Source organism: Amblyraja radiata, chromosome 4 (assembly GCF_010909765.2).
Source record: "Amblyraja radiata isolate CabotCenter1 chromosome 4, sAmbRad1.1.pri, whole genome shotgun sequence".
In the NCBI taxonomy this organism is placed as follows: Eukaryota; Metazoa; Chordata; class Chondrichthyes; order Rajiformes; family Rajidae; genus Amblyraja; species Amblyraja radiata.
The window spans coordinates 68,377,271-68,392,507 of NC_045959.1; the positions used below are offsets into that span (position 1 = coordinate 68,377,271).

General features: G+C 41.2%; 1 protein-coding gene across 1 annotated transcript in view; it reads left to right on the forward strand.

Moving 5' to 3' along the window:
- Positions 1–15,237, forward strand: part of LOC116972242 (chloride channel protein C-like) — a 92,928-nt gene that overhangs the window by 64,328 nt on the left and 13,363 nt on the right. The window lies entirely within an intron of this gene.

Genomic DNA, 15,237 nt, shown 5'->3' on the forward strand with positions numbered 1-15,237 from the left:
ATCTCCCTCTTTTTCCGAACAAGATGTCCAATTTCCCTTGAAAACCAGGGCTCTTTCCAATTTTTACTGTTTCCTTTCAACCGAACAGGAACATATTTTTGTCCAGTCTTTAGTCCTGAATTTAACACTTCACAACCAATGGAACAGGTGTGTGCATGTGATTGGGGTAGGCAGCAAAATTGGTATTTCTAAGAAAGACACAAAATGCTGGAGGTATTCAACCAGCATCTCTGGAGAACATGTTCAAGAAGGAACTGCAGATGCTGGAAAATCGAAGGTAGTCATGAATGCTGGAGAAACTCTGCGGGTGTGGCAGCATCTACGGAGTGAAGGAAATAGACAATGTTTCGGGCCAAAACCCTTCTTCAGACTGATGCAGGGTGGGGGGGGGGGGGGAGAAGAAAGGAAGAGGAGGAGCCAGAGGGCTGAGGTTTCAGGTCGGGACTTTACTTCGCACTCAAATTTAGTATTGGTATTCCTGCCTTGCTCTTCCTCGTGTTTGTATTGTGTGCCGCAAGGAAACTGAATTAATGTTGAGAAGGTCGGTGGAGATGGTCCATGGAGCTGATGCACATACTGGAAGTGGTGGAATTCTTGTAGAAGTGAGGGAGCTATTGATTCTGGGAAGTGGATAAATATGTCCAACGTGAAAAGTGAGGAGTTAGTGTTTGCAGCTGAGTAGATAATTATGTTTATGTGCAGCATGCGGAGGGGAAAGAAAGAGAAGAGTCACTCTGTTGTAATAGTAAGCCAATGGAAATGATGGAAAGAGGAAATTGTAACAGTAGTGCAAAATGAATAGAGAAATGAATTGCTGCTGAGCAGGGAATAGAGGTGACGAGGCATACTCATACATAGAGCTCGATAAATTTATTTCAGCATTAGACTAATGGTATTAATCCCAGTCATGATTTCCACTGAAATTTGGACCTCTTGTTCTAATTCATTAATGGGATGTGGTGGTTGATGTCATTTATTTGTCACTTTCTCAAACTGAGACAATAGGTGCAGAAGTAGACCTTTCGGCCCTTCGAGCCAGCACCGCCGTTCACTGTGATCATGGCTGATCATCCACAATCGGTACCCCGTTCCTGCCTTCTCCCCATATCCCCTGACTCCGCTATCTTTAAGAGCTCTTTCTAACTCTCTCTTGAAAGCACCCAGAATTGGCCTCCACTGCCTTCTGAGGCAGACAATTCTACAGATTCACAACTCTCTGGGTGAAAAAGTTTTTCCTCATCTCCGTTCTAAATGGCCTACCCATTATTCTTAAACTGTGGCCCCTGGTTCTGGACTCCCCTAACATCGGGAACATGTTTCCTGCCTCTAGCGTATCCAATCCCTTAATAATCTTATGTATTTCAATAAGATCCTCTCTCATCCTTCGAAATTCCAGTGTATACGAGCCTGGTCGCTCCATTCTTTCAACATATGACAGTCCCGCAATCCCTGACATTAACCTCTTGAACCTACGCTGCACTCCCTCAATAGCAAGAATGTCCTTAGAAACATAGAAACATAGAAAGTAGGTGCGAGAGTAGACCACCAGGTCCGTCGAGCCCGCACCGCCATTCGCTCATGGCTGAACACTAAACAGACACACTTACCCACAAACAGTAGACACAAGACACAGAACACAAGACACTACCCTCCCCTTTATACCGCTATCACCCCTCTCCACCCCAAGAAACGCGTGATCTCCTGGGGGAGGCAAAAAAACGGATAAAAACCCAGGTCCAATTCGGGAAAAAAATCCGGGAAATTCCTCTCCGACCCCAATCCAGGCGATCGACACTTGTCCAGGATATCACTCAGGTCTTACTATACTAACCATACCTAGGTCCATATCCCTGCCCTCTCCCCGTAGCCCCTTATCCCCTTGGCAGCTAAAAAACCATCTATTTTAGACTTAAATATATTTAACGTTTCTGCTTCCACTGCTCCCTGGGCAGTGAATTCCATAAATTAACCACCCTCTGGGTGAAGAAGTTCTTCCTCATCTCAGTTTTAAAAGAGCCCCCCCTTATTCTGCAACTATGTCCCCTAGTTCTAGTTTCCCCGATCATTTGGAACATCCTCGGTGCATCCACCCGATCAAGGCCCCTCACGATCTTATATGTTTCAATGAGATCGCCTCTCATTCTTCTAAACTCCAAAGAGTAGAGTTCCAGCCTACTTAACCTTTCCTCATATGTCAATCCCCTCATTGCAGGAATTAATCTTGTAAACCTTCGCTGCACTGCCTCCAGGGCTAGTACATCCTTTCTTAAGTATGGACCCCAGAACTGTACACAGTATTCCAAATGTGGTCTCACTAATACTGTGTACAGCTGCAGCAAGACCTCCGTGTTTTTATACTCAATCCCCCTAGCAATAAAGGCCAAAACTCCATTGGCCTTCCTGATTGCTTGCTGCACCTGCATACTAACTTTTAGTGATTCATGTACTACTACCCCTAGATCCCTTTGCGTTGCATTACAACGCAGCTCCTCCTCATTTAGAAAATAACTTGCCCTATCATTTTTTTTCCCAAAGTGAATGACTTCACATTTATTAGTATTAAATTTCATCTGCCAAGTTGTTGCCCACTCACCTAGCTTATCTATATCCTTTTGCAGACTCTTCCTATCCTCCTCATCCCCTACTTTTCCTCCCATTTTTGTATCGTCCGCAAATTTTGATATATTACACTTGGTTCCCTCCTCCAAATCATTTATATAAATTGTAAACAACTGGGGTCCCAGCACCGACCCTTGCGGAACCCCGCTAGTTACCGGTTGCCATCCCGAGTATGAACCATTTATCCCCACTCTCTGCTTCCTATTTGTTAGCCAATCCTCTACCCATGCTAATATATTACCCCCAATCCCATAATTTTTTATTTTTAGCAATAGTCTCTTATGTGGCACCTTGTCAAAAGCCTTTTGGAAGTCCAAGTATACCACATCCACCGGTTCCCCTTTATCCACCCGGGTTGTTACTTCCTCAAAGAATTCGAGCAGATTCGTTAAACAGGACTTCCCCTTCACAAAACCATGCTGGTTCTGTCCGATGAAGTCATGTTTATCCAAGTGCCCCGTTAGTGTTTCTTTAATAATTGTCTCTAACATTTTACCCACCACCGATGTTAGACTTACCGGTCTATAGTTACCCGCCTTCTGTTTACTTCCTTTTTTAAATATAGGTGTTACATTGGCCATTTTCCAATCCACTGGGACCGTTCCTGCCTCCAGGGAGTTTTGGAAAATTATCACCAATGCATCCACAATCCCCACCGCTATCTCCCTCAAGACCCTTGGATGTAATCCATCAGGCCCAGGGGATTTATCCTCCTTCAGTCTCATTAATTTCCCTAATACCACCTCCTTGGTGATCTTAATAGTATTTAGCTCCTCCATTCCTACCGCCCCCTGTTTATCCAGCGTTGGAATATTTTTTGTGTCTTCTATGGTGAAGACTGATACAAAATACTCGTTTAATGCCTTTGCCATTTCCATGTTCCCCACCAACAACTCTCCAGTCTCACCCTCCAATGGACCAACGTTCACCTTAGCCACCCTTTTTCTTTTTATATAGCTATAAAAACTCTTACTATTAGTTTTTATGTTGTTCGCTAAATTCCTTTCATAGTCTATTTTCCCCGTCTTAATTAATCTCTTAGTTATTTTTTGCTGACCTTTAAATGCTTCCCAATCCTCTACCCTCCCACTATCTCTGGCTACCTTATATGCCCTTGCCTTCAGCCGAATACTATCCTTTATAGTTTTACTGAGCCATGGCTGACTGTTCTTACCCTTACCCCTTTTTTTCTTCATAGGAATAAATTTTTCTTGAAGGTTATACAGTAGATCCTTAAACGTACACCACTGCTCATGTACCGTCTTATTCTTGAGTCTGCTATCCCAGTCAACTTTGATCAGCTCAGTCCTCATACCTTCATAATCCCCCTTATTTAGACTAAGCACCCTAGCCTGAGTTTCAACCTGCTCCCCTTCTATTTGAATATGGAATTCGACCATATTGTGGTCACTTGTTCCCAACGAGTCCCTAACTATGACATTTTTAATTAATCCTGCTTCATTACACAGGACCAGATCCAAGATTGCCTCCCCCCTTGTCGGTTCTGTGACATACTGTTCTAGGAACCCGTCTCTAATACATTCTATAAACTCTTCCTCTAGTCTACCCTGCCCAGTTTGGTTTGCCCAATTAATATGAAAATTGAAGTCCCCCATGATTACAGCAGTTCCCTTTTTACATGCGTCAACTATTTGCAGATTTATGTTCTGACTAACAGCGTCACAGCTATTTGGAGGTCTATAAATTACACCCACTAGTGTTTTTTTCCCCTTGTTATTCTCTATCTGTACCCAAGCTGTTTCACTATCCTGATCTTTCAACGCAATATCCTTCCTCTCTATTGCCGTTATTCCCTCCCTTATTAAAAGGGCCACCCCTCCTCCCTTTCTTTCCTGTCTATCTTTTCTAATTGTCGAGTACCCCTCGATATTTAACTCCCAGTCCTGATCCCCTTGCAGCCATGTCTCCATAATGGCCACGATATCATAACTATATATACTTAATTGCACCGTTAATTCATTTATCTTATTTCGAATACTCCGTGCATTTAGATAAAGCACTTTCAGATGATTTTTACTACCCTTCCTTTCCGTTTTTGCCCCTTTTACATCTAGAGCTTTATCTTCACACATTCTGGATCCTCCTGTCACATTTTGATTTTCCGTTTCCCCACTGATACCCTGCTCTATTTCCTCTACCCCTGCCGTTATTACCCCCCTTGATACCTCCCCCCCGCTACTTAGTTTAAAGACCTCTCTACTGCCCTAGTTATATGATTTGCCAGGACCCCAGTCCCAGCACCGTTCAGGTGAAGTCCGTCCTTACAGAACAGATCCCCCCTGTCCCAGTACTGGTGCCAGTGGCCCAAGAAACCAAACCCATTTTTCCCACACCAGTCTTTGAGCCACGCATTCAGCTTTTTAATTTTACGTTCCCTCGCCGATTTGGCCCGTGGCTCAGGTAGCAATCCGGAGATCAGTACCCTCGAGGTTCTGCTTTTTAATTTATTCCCTAACTGCTCAAACTCCTTCAGCAGATCCTCCTTCCTCGTCCTTCCTATGTCATTGGTCCCCACATGGACCACGACCACTGGATCCTCCCCCTCCCTCTGCAAATTTCTCTCCAGCATCGCAGAGATATCCTTAACCCTAGCACCGGGTAGGCAACACAGCCTTCGGGACATGTTCTGCTGGCCGCAGAGAACCTTATCTACCCCCCGAATAATACTATCCCCTATCACAACGGCATTTCTTCTAACTCCCCCCTCTTGAATGGCCCCCTGATCCACGGTGCTGCAGCCAGGTTGCTCATCCCTCCCACAGCCCCTGATCCCGTCCTCACATTGAGTAAGAGCCTCGGTCATGCTCGTCAGGGACAAGGGCTGTGGCTCCTGCCGCATCTCCTCCTGGTTCCCCCTACCTGCCTCGCTTATGGCCACACCTTCCTTTCCTTGCTCACTAACTACTGAATTAGTTAAACTGGTCGGTGTGACCATCCCCTGGCACAAAACATCCAGGTAATACTCCCCCTCCCTGATGTACCGCAGCGTATGAAGTTGGGTCTCCAGCTCATCAATGCGGAGCTCGAGTTCCGCTAGCCTCAAACACTTACTGCAGCTGTAGGGATCATCTACATCAATGGTGTCGACAAATTCCCACATCTCACAGTATTGGCACATCTCCTGGCCGCCCATCTTATATAAGTAATTAACTGGTCCTATTTAAGAATCCCCTACCCGGATTACTGTATTGATACACCCCTTATTTATATAATCCTACCTCCTATAAATGGGAAAGTACTCACCCCAGCCGTAAATTACCTACTGGTTTGGCTGTCTAGTGGTAATTCCGTCCGCTCTTCCTGTCTGGTCCACTGCTCCCTTGCAGTGCGTGGCAAACCTCTCAAATTTGGAGACCAAACTGCACACAATACTCCAGGTGTGGTCTCACTAGGTTTCATTACGCAGGTGTGGTCTCACTACATTTCTCAAAGTAGAAAAATAACTCCTAAACCTCATTGTTTGGAGAATAGTGATTACAGTAGAACTAAGTGATTGTAGACTGCAGTTTGAAGAAGGTCTCGACCCGAAACGTCACCCATTCCTTCACTCCATAGATGCTACCTCACGCGCTGAGTTTCTCCTGCATTTTTGTCTACAGTAGAACTAAGAAACACTATACCAATATTGATTTTGATCCAAAGAGATTAGTTAAGTATAGGAAGCAGAGCAGTTTTTGGCAACTGTTCGAGACTGTTGAAGAAAAGAGCAAATTTGGAGATGATAATCCTCTTGCCTACTCATTTGGACTGAAGTTGCGATTTAGGAGCAGTGTTCATGGACTTTGTTCCCATTGCTGAACTTATTCATTGAAATATTTTTGGGTCCATATCAAACCAAATTATCACTTTCATGGGCAGAAGAAGCATTATTTGGGCCATTTTCAATAGCATTTCTAAAATCACCAAATGAAATAAATGCCTCACCCGCTGAGTTTCTCCAGCATTTTTGTCTACCTTCGATTTTTCCAGCATTTGCAGTTCTTTCTTAAACAAATGAAATGAATAAATATTTTTTTAAACAAAAAGAGGCTGTGTGGTGTTTGGTTTCATATGTTTTCCAGAAGCTAATTACAAGGTGATAGATCAAACTTAACACATGATCCAGGCAAGCTTGTGCCAATGTATTAGCCAGTAAAAAAAACATTATTTGCGACGTGTCTTGATAAATGGTGCATTCTTGGCAGTTTATTTGTGCATTCATAAAACTTAAGGTGAACATGACTTGAGGCGTTCAGGAAGCTCAGGATGAACAATAGATTTTTTTGATTAAGATAACTGAACAATACAGGATGTTTTGTAGGGAAGTGGTGCAGAGGTAAAAAAAGTCATGATCTATTTGAATAGTAAAACTATTCATATTGAACAATTTCTTTTCTTCGGTATTCACCAAGGAGAAGGATATTGAATTATGTGAGGTAAGGGAAATGAGTAGAGTAGTTATGGATACTATGAGTTTCAAAGTAAAAGAAGTACTGACACTTTTGAAAAATATAAAAGTGGATAAGTCTCCAGGTCCTGACAGGATATTCCCTAGGACATTGAGGGAAGTTAGTGTAGAAATAGCCGGGGCTATGACAGAAATATTTCAAATGTCATTAGAAACGGGAATAGTCCCCGAGGATTGGCGTACTGCGCATGTTGTTCCATTGTTTAAAAAGGGTTCTAAGAGTAAACCTAGCAATTATAGACCTGTTAGTTTGACTTCAGTGGTGGGCAAATTAATGGAAAAGATACTTAGAGATAATATATATAAGCATCTGGATAAACAGGGTCTGATTAGGAACAGTCAACATGGATTTGTGCCTGGAAGGTCATGTTTGACTAATCTTCTTGAATTTTTTGAAGAGGTTACTAGGGAAATTGACGAGGGTAAAGCAGTGGATGTTGTCTATATGGACTTTAGTAAGGCCTTTGACAAGGTTCCTCATGGAAGGTTGGTTAAGAAGGTTAAACTGTTGGGTATAAATGCAGGAATAGCAAGATGGATTCAGCAGTGGCTGAATGGGAGAAGCCAGAGGGTAATAGTGGATGGCTGTTTGTCGGGTTGGAGGCAGGTGACTAGTGGGGTGCCTCAGGGATCTGTGTTGGGTCCTTTGTTGTTTGTCATGTACATCAATGATCTGGATGAAGGGGTGGTAAATTGGATTAGTAAGTATGCAGATGATACCAAGATAGGGGGTGTTGTGGATAATGAAGAGGATTTCCAAAGTCTACAGAGTGATTTAGGCCATTTGGAAAAATGGGCTGAAAGATGGCAGATGGAGTTTAATGCTGATAAATGTGAGGTGTTACACCTTGGCAGGACAAATCAAAATAGGACGTACATGATAAATGGTAGGGAATTGAAGAATACAGTTGAACAGAGGGATCTGGGAATAACCGTGCATAGTTCCTTGAAGGTGGAATCTCATATAGATAGGGTGGTAAAGAAAGCTTTTGGTATGCTAGCCTTTATAAATCAGAGCATTGAGTATAGAAGCTGGGATGTAATGTTAAAATTGTACAAGGCATTGGTGAGACCAAATCTGGAGTATGGTGTACAATTTTGGTCGCCCAATTATAGGAAGGATGTCAACAAAATAGAGATAGTACAGAGGAGATTTACTAGAATGTTGCCTGGGTTTCAACAACTAAGTTACAGAGATAGGTTGAATAAGTTAGGTCTTTATTCTCTGGAGCGCAGAAGGTTAAGGGGGGACTTGATAGAGGTCTTTAAAATGATGAGAGGGATAGACAGAGTTGATGTGATCAAGCTTTTCCCTTTGAGAATAGGGAAGATTCAAACAAGAGGACATGACTTCAGAATTAAGGGACAGAAGTTTAGGGGTAACATGAGGGGGAACTTCTTTACTGAGAGAGTGGTAGCGGTGTGGAATGAGCTTCCAGTGGAAGTGGTGGCGGCAGGTTCGTTGGTATCATTTAAAAATAAATTGGATAGGCATATGGATGAGAAGGGAATGGAGGGTTATGGTATGAGTGCAGGCAGGTGGGACTAAGGGAAAAAAGTTGTTCGGCACGGACTTGTAGGGCCGAGATGGCCTGTTTCCGTGCTGTAATTGTTATATGGTTATATGGTTAAAACAACGAGGAATCAAATGGCCTAATTTCTCACATTTATATATTCTTAACTATGAAAACAAAACTTACCATGTGTATAATATTCAAGGAGAAGAGACCCTTCCATATGAATGGACATGGATATCTGCAGTTAATTTGGGAGGTTGGTCAATTAAGTACATCTATGGAAAGGTTACTGGATGTACAGGTATGAGGAATAATATTTCATGTATTGATTATCCACTATATATTACTGCACAGTGCCAGTGCTGGGAATACTGGCCACATTGCCGAGTTTCAGAAAACAATATAATTTGATCTTTATACATTTTGTTTTCAACATTATCATGACTATAAAATCCATACTTCCATATAAGCGAGTAAAAAGATGGAAAAAGATAACCAAAGTCTATTTTTTTTAAATGAATTGTTCCAAAATGTAATCCTTGCAAAAATATTTACTGGCATACAAGGCAGGAAATGTTCAAATTATGATGTGTGATAAAACCTCCCTATGTCAACCAAGCGTTTGCTTTTCAATGGCAGAGAGAACCAAAACTTATTTTAAAATGTTTGATTACTTTTTACGGTAAAAATGTTAATAAGGTATATATCCAGTTAGGTGATAATTTTAAATGTTTGTGATCTTGCTTAAAGTCCCAGCTCAAATTGATGGAATGAAAGTGTAATTTGTCTAATGACATTTAATGCACCATGTCAAATTAATTTGATTAACTCCCACCCAAATCATTACTGTACAAACTATCCCCACTAACTGACATAATTTACATAGGAAAAGGGGAGAATTATACATCTAAATGGGTTACTCTTTACATATGGTGTTGAGAAATGTTTCTGGAACATGGTTGCGAAGCATTACTCTCATATTTAATAGTGATGACCTTGATCTGATTCAAAGAATATTTGATGGTACCAATGGATGCCTGAAATCAGAAGCCTTTCATTCGACTATCCTCATGGTCCTTCGCTAGATGGACAGGAAAGGTCTTTTTATCTTTATTAACACTTTTGCCAATAAGCCCTTTATCGCATAATTTTCCTCATTTGAAAATCGGGAAAATGGCCACAAAGTTTCATTGAATATTGTATCCAGTTCTCTGATCTGCATTCTAATTGAGGGACAGCCTACATTAGAAGTTGAGGCTTGCGAAGGTTTACTTTCAGAAAAGTCAAGTTTACATCTTGGTTATCATCAGAATCAGAGCATGAATTCTAACTGGTGTTTAAGAAAGAACTGCAGATGCTAGAAAAATCAAAGGTAGACAAAAAAATGCTGGAGAAACTCAGCGGGAGAGGCAGCATCTATGAAGAGAAGGAATAGGCGACGTTTTGAGACCCTTCTTCAGACTGATGTCTGGGAGGGGGGGACGGGAAAAAGAAAGGAAGAGGTGGCGACAGCAGGCTTTGTGGGAGAGCTGGGAAGGTGAAGGGGAAGGAGGGAGAAAGCAAAAGCTATCTAAAATTAGAGAAGTTAATGTTCCTTCTCTCCATAGATGCTGCCTGTCCAGCTGAGTTTCTCCAGCATTTTTTGTCTACCTGGGAATTCTAACTGGGATATGTTGCTATCCACTGTTTCATGACCCCTGTGGGATAACAGGGGGAACAAAACATTTGACAACATAGGACCATAGGTCTTTAATCTCTTCTACAATCTTTCCCCCTCCACCAACACTGCATTTAAGGAAAAATATTCCCACAGAAATCTGGATGATTTGCACAAAATTACTTAATTCATTGCATTCATATCTTGATGGTCTGCCAAGCTGCCAATGCAAGACTCTTGTCACAGATCTAGAAAGAATGCTTAACTGGAATAAAAGCATAAAACGCTAATTACAATGGGAATCACTAGACAGCATTCAATCATCAGTCTGAAGAAGGGTCTCGACCCGAAACGTCACACATTCCTTCTATCCAGAGATGCTGCCTGTCCCGCTGAGTTACTCCAGCATTTTGTGCCTACCTTCAATTTAAACCAGCATCTGCAGTTCTTTCCTACACATCTATAAACAAGCAGTATAAACACACTAATTTCTTCAAATTAATATCTTAGAACTAGATGTCTGGAAGCTACTAAATCTCTCCCATAACCAAAGGCAATAATGTAAAAATAAGTAATCTTGCCATTTATCATTATAGGTAATGTAACACCACTCTAACATTATGGCTGAGCTATTTATTCAAAACACAATGGTCCATCATGATAATATAAATCAGTTTACATTAAGGCTAATTTAACATGAATACCATCCAGAATAAATTGCCTTCAGTCCAGACTGTGAATAAACAAAATTCATCACATATTTCTTCCTGAATGCCCCTATTATTGCCAGTGTGTATTCACAATGCAGAAATGTAGGGTTATGTATGTTTTAACAAAAATAAATTGTTTTGAATGCTTATTTAAAAAGGCTAAAGAAGGAGTACTGTGAAAAAAATATTATTGCAAGGTTACTAAAATATTATTGCTAGGATTAGAATATGTAATGCCTGTTTTCAGTGCAAATCATAAAATCACTAATTTCCGCTGAGTTACCTGCCCACTGGGTAATTGCACCTAGCAGTTCCAGGCTCCATGCATCCTAGCGTTGTTTCCAGTTGTGTGTGCACATATGTTGGCAACAACAGCATGTGAGACTCTCATATCTGTCTTGCCAAAAGAAATTGGAGCCAAAAGAAATTGGAACCACAATATGCAACCTCTAACCTCTGGTCTACAATTCCCAACAAAGCATTGTGCCAATGCAGCAGCAAGTTGCTTTCAGCAATGTGAAGTGAAGGATCCTGATTAGGACCACAATATGTTGCTGTCTACGTGAATGAACAAGGTTTAGAAAATAGATACAGGAGTAGGCCATTCGGCCCTTAGGCCATTCGGCCATTCAATGTGATCATGGGTGATCATCCACAACCAGTACCCCGTTCCTGCCTTCTCCCCATATCCCTTGATTCCACTAGCCCCAAGAGCTCTATCTAACTCTCTTTTGAATGCATCCAGTGAATCGGCCTCCACTGCCTTCTGACGCAGAGAATACCACAAATTCACAACTCTCTGGGTGAAAAAGATTTTCCTCATCTCAATTCTAAATGGCCTACCCCTTATTCTTAAACTGTGGCCCTTGGTTCTGGACTCCCCCAACATTGGAAACATGTTTCCTCCATCTAGCTTGGCCAATCCTTTAATAATTTTATATCTTTCTAAACAATATCCTCTCATCCTAAATTCCAGTGATTACAAGCCCGGTCGTTCCATTCTTTCATCATATGACAGTCCCTCCATCCTGGGAATTAACCTCGTGAATCTACGCAGCACTCCCTCAATAGCAAGAATGTCCTTCCTCAAATTAGGAGACCAAAACTGCACACAATACTCCAGGTGTGGTCTCACCAGGGCCCTGTACAACTGCAGAAGGAACTCTTTGCTCCGATACTCAAATCCTCTCGTTATGGAGGCCAACATGCCATTAGCTTTCTTCACCTGCTTTCTTCACCCGCCTCCTGAACCTGCATGCTTACTTTCAGTGACTGATGTACAAGGACACCCAGGTCTCGTTGCACTTCCCCTTTACCTAATCTGACACCATACAGATAATAATCTGCCTTCTTGTTCTTTCCACCCAAGTGGATAACCTCACATTTATCCACATTATACTGCATCTGCCATGCATCTGCCCACTCACCCAACCTATCCAAGTCATCCTGCATCCTCATAGTATTCTCTTCACAGTTCACACTGCCTAGATTGTCCTTAATGCTACCCGCCAGAGCTATCTCCTGCCCCTTTTTGCCCTTCTGATCTCCTTATTTCAGTTTACTCCTTAGTTCCCGAAACTCCTCCAGGGATGCACTTGATCCCAGCTGCCTATACTTGTCCCATGCATCCTTCTTGTTTTTGACCAACGCCTCAATTTTCCTCATCAGCCAAGCTTCCTTACGTTTGACTGCTTTGCCCTTCACTCTAACGGGGACGTACATATCCTGAGCTTTCGTCAGCACTTGAAAACATCCCACATGGCCGATGTTCTTTTCCCCTCAAATAACCTGCTCCAGTCAACTTGAGTGAGACCTTCTCTCATACCCTCAAAGTTGGCCTTACCCCAATTGAGCATTTTAACACGTGGACCCACTCCGTCCCTATCCATAACTATCTTAAACCTAATCGAACTGAGGTCACTGGTCCCAAAAGGTTCCTCCACAAACACTTCATTAACTTGCCCTTCCCAATTTCCCAATACTAGATCCAGCGTTGCCCTCTTACGTGTGGGGGTGTTGCACTTTGGGAAGTAAAATCTAAGGAGAAAGTTGAAAGTTAATAGCAGGATCCTTAACAAAATTGATGTACAGAGGGATCTGGTGGTCAAAGTCCATAGCTGCTTGAAAGTAGCAACATAAGTAGATGTGTCAAGGCATTGAGTATAAGAGTCAGGAGAACATGGTGCAGTTTCATACAACTTTGGTTAGGCCACATTTGGAGTATTGTGTGCAATTCTGCTCACCCCCTTACAGAAAGGATATGGAGACTGGAGAAGGTGCAGAGGAGGTTTACCAGGATGCAGCCTGGATTGGAGGGAATTAGCTATGAGGAGAGGTTGGATACATTTGGATAGTTTTCTTTGGAACATTGGAGGCTGATGAGACCTGATAGAAATCAACAAAATTTTGAGAGGCATTAATAAGGTAGACAGTATGAACCTTTTTCCTCAGAGTGGCAATATCAAATACTAGCAGGCATTGTATTTGACTGCCAGAGGGAGGAGGATTAAAGATGATGTGCAGGTCAATATTTTTTGTACAGAGAGGGGAGGGTGCCTGGAATGCACTTGATGGACACAGATGAGATAGTGGCGTTTAAGAGGTTTTCAGGTAGGCACATGAATGTGGAGGGATATGGATCACAAGGAGGCAAAAGGGATCAGTTTAATTTGACTTTATGTTCAACACAGGTATCGTGGGTTGAAGAGTTTGTTCCTGTGCTCTGCTGTTCCATGCAAATGGATAGCACTGGGAACCTGTAAATGTTTCTTTAGAGATATTTTGAATATTTTCATGGCGCCTTCGTTATTCCCATTCTCTAGATGGGGAATAACACATGATTCATAACCCTATTCAAAAACTGAATGAAACTATAGATTATATTGGAACTGCTTTCAACATTAGAATTAGAATTGAAACTCATTCTATAGATTTTATTGGAAGTGCTTGCAACATTTAGAATGAGAATTTAAACTAAGTAAACATTAACGAAGGTGTAGAAACAAGGAACTGCATTTACTGGTTTATGTGGAGAACATGGATAGGTGATGTTTCGGGTCGGGACCCTTCTCTGACTGATCAACTAGATTTGAATAGTTCTACTTTATGTCTCACTGATGAGCAAACAAGTAAAGATGAACTTTCAACAAGGTTAAAACATATTTCTTGGTTTTCACAGGATAGGAAGGGTACAGGTTTGTAATCTGTACAGAATGAAAGGATATCCAAGAAGATATGAGTTTGAAGTATGTTTGTTTCAAATTTGGGTGCAAGAGTTGTATAGACCGAGAGTCTGAAGAAGGGTCTCGACCCGAAATGCAACCTATTCCTTCTTTCCAGAGATGCTGCCTGACACGTTGAGTTACTCCAGCTTTTTGTGTCTATCTTCGGTTTAAACCAACATCTGCAGTTCCTTCCTATGCAGGAATTTTATATTTGATTTTGAATAATCAGTCCATGAAGAAGATAAAAAATGGGAAGTAATACCAAAGTTCATCAGGATATTGGTGAGAAATTATTTCTCCTATGCGTAATTGAGAGGAGTCAATTGATAAAAACCAATAGAAAATTAGAGTCATATTGTTCTCATGATGACGTTCTGACTATTAAAACAATTAATTGCTCTATAATAACAAGTGGCTTTTGGCTTTGGTGTTCTTTGACCACCTTTACTAACTCCTCATACATTTTCTTTAGCATAGGTAGGGGAAAATCAGATTCTCGATCAATGTATGTGATGTATCTGCACAGATAATAACCAAAGCCTTTTCCTTGCAGTGTAAGTTTGTTTGCCTCAGAATAAAAATGAACATAAAAAAAACTACTTTAGATCAAACCCTATTCATTTCATTCTGATTTTTCCGGATAACTCAAAAACTGGAATGGTGACAATATAGTTTATTGTTAATAGTTAACAAAAATATACAATATTTAAGCTTCTTTAAAAAATATGCTTCCCATTATCCTGGGCAATATTTGGACAAGGACAATATTTTTTTGTAGATATTATGAGCAACTTTGATTTCCAGATCCATTAGAATATTCTATTACAAATAATATCATTATAAGAAAAACACCAAAGCTACAAAATGTAGATACAAGGAGCTGAGGATGCTGGTTTACAATAAAAGACTTGCTTTCAACTTAAGGTACTTCTAGTTTTCAATTTATAGTGTATAATTTCCATACTTGTACACCAAGTTTGACTGCAACGTTGGCATATTATAGTTCAGCTTCTCTGATATTTACATTGATAACTTGGAACTC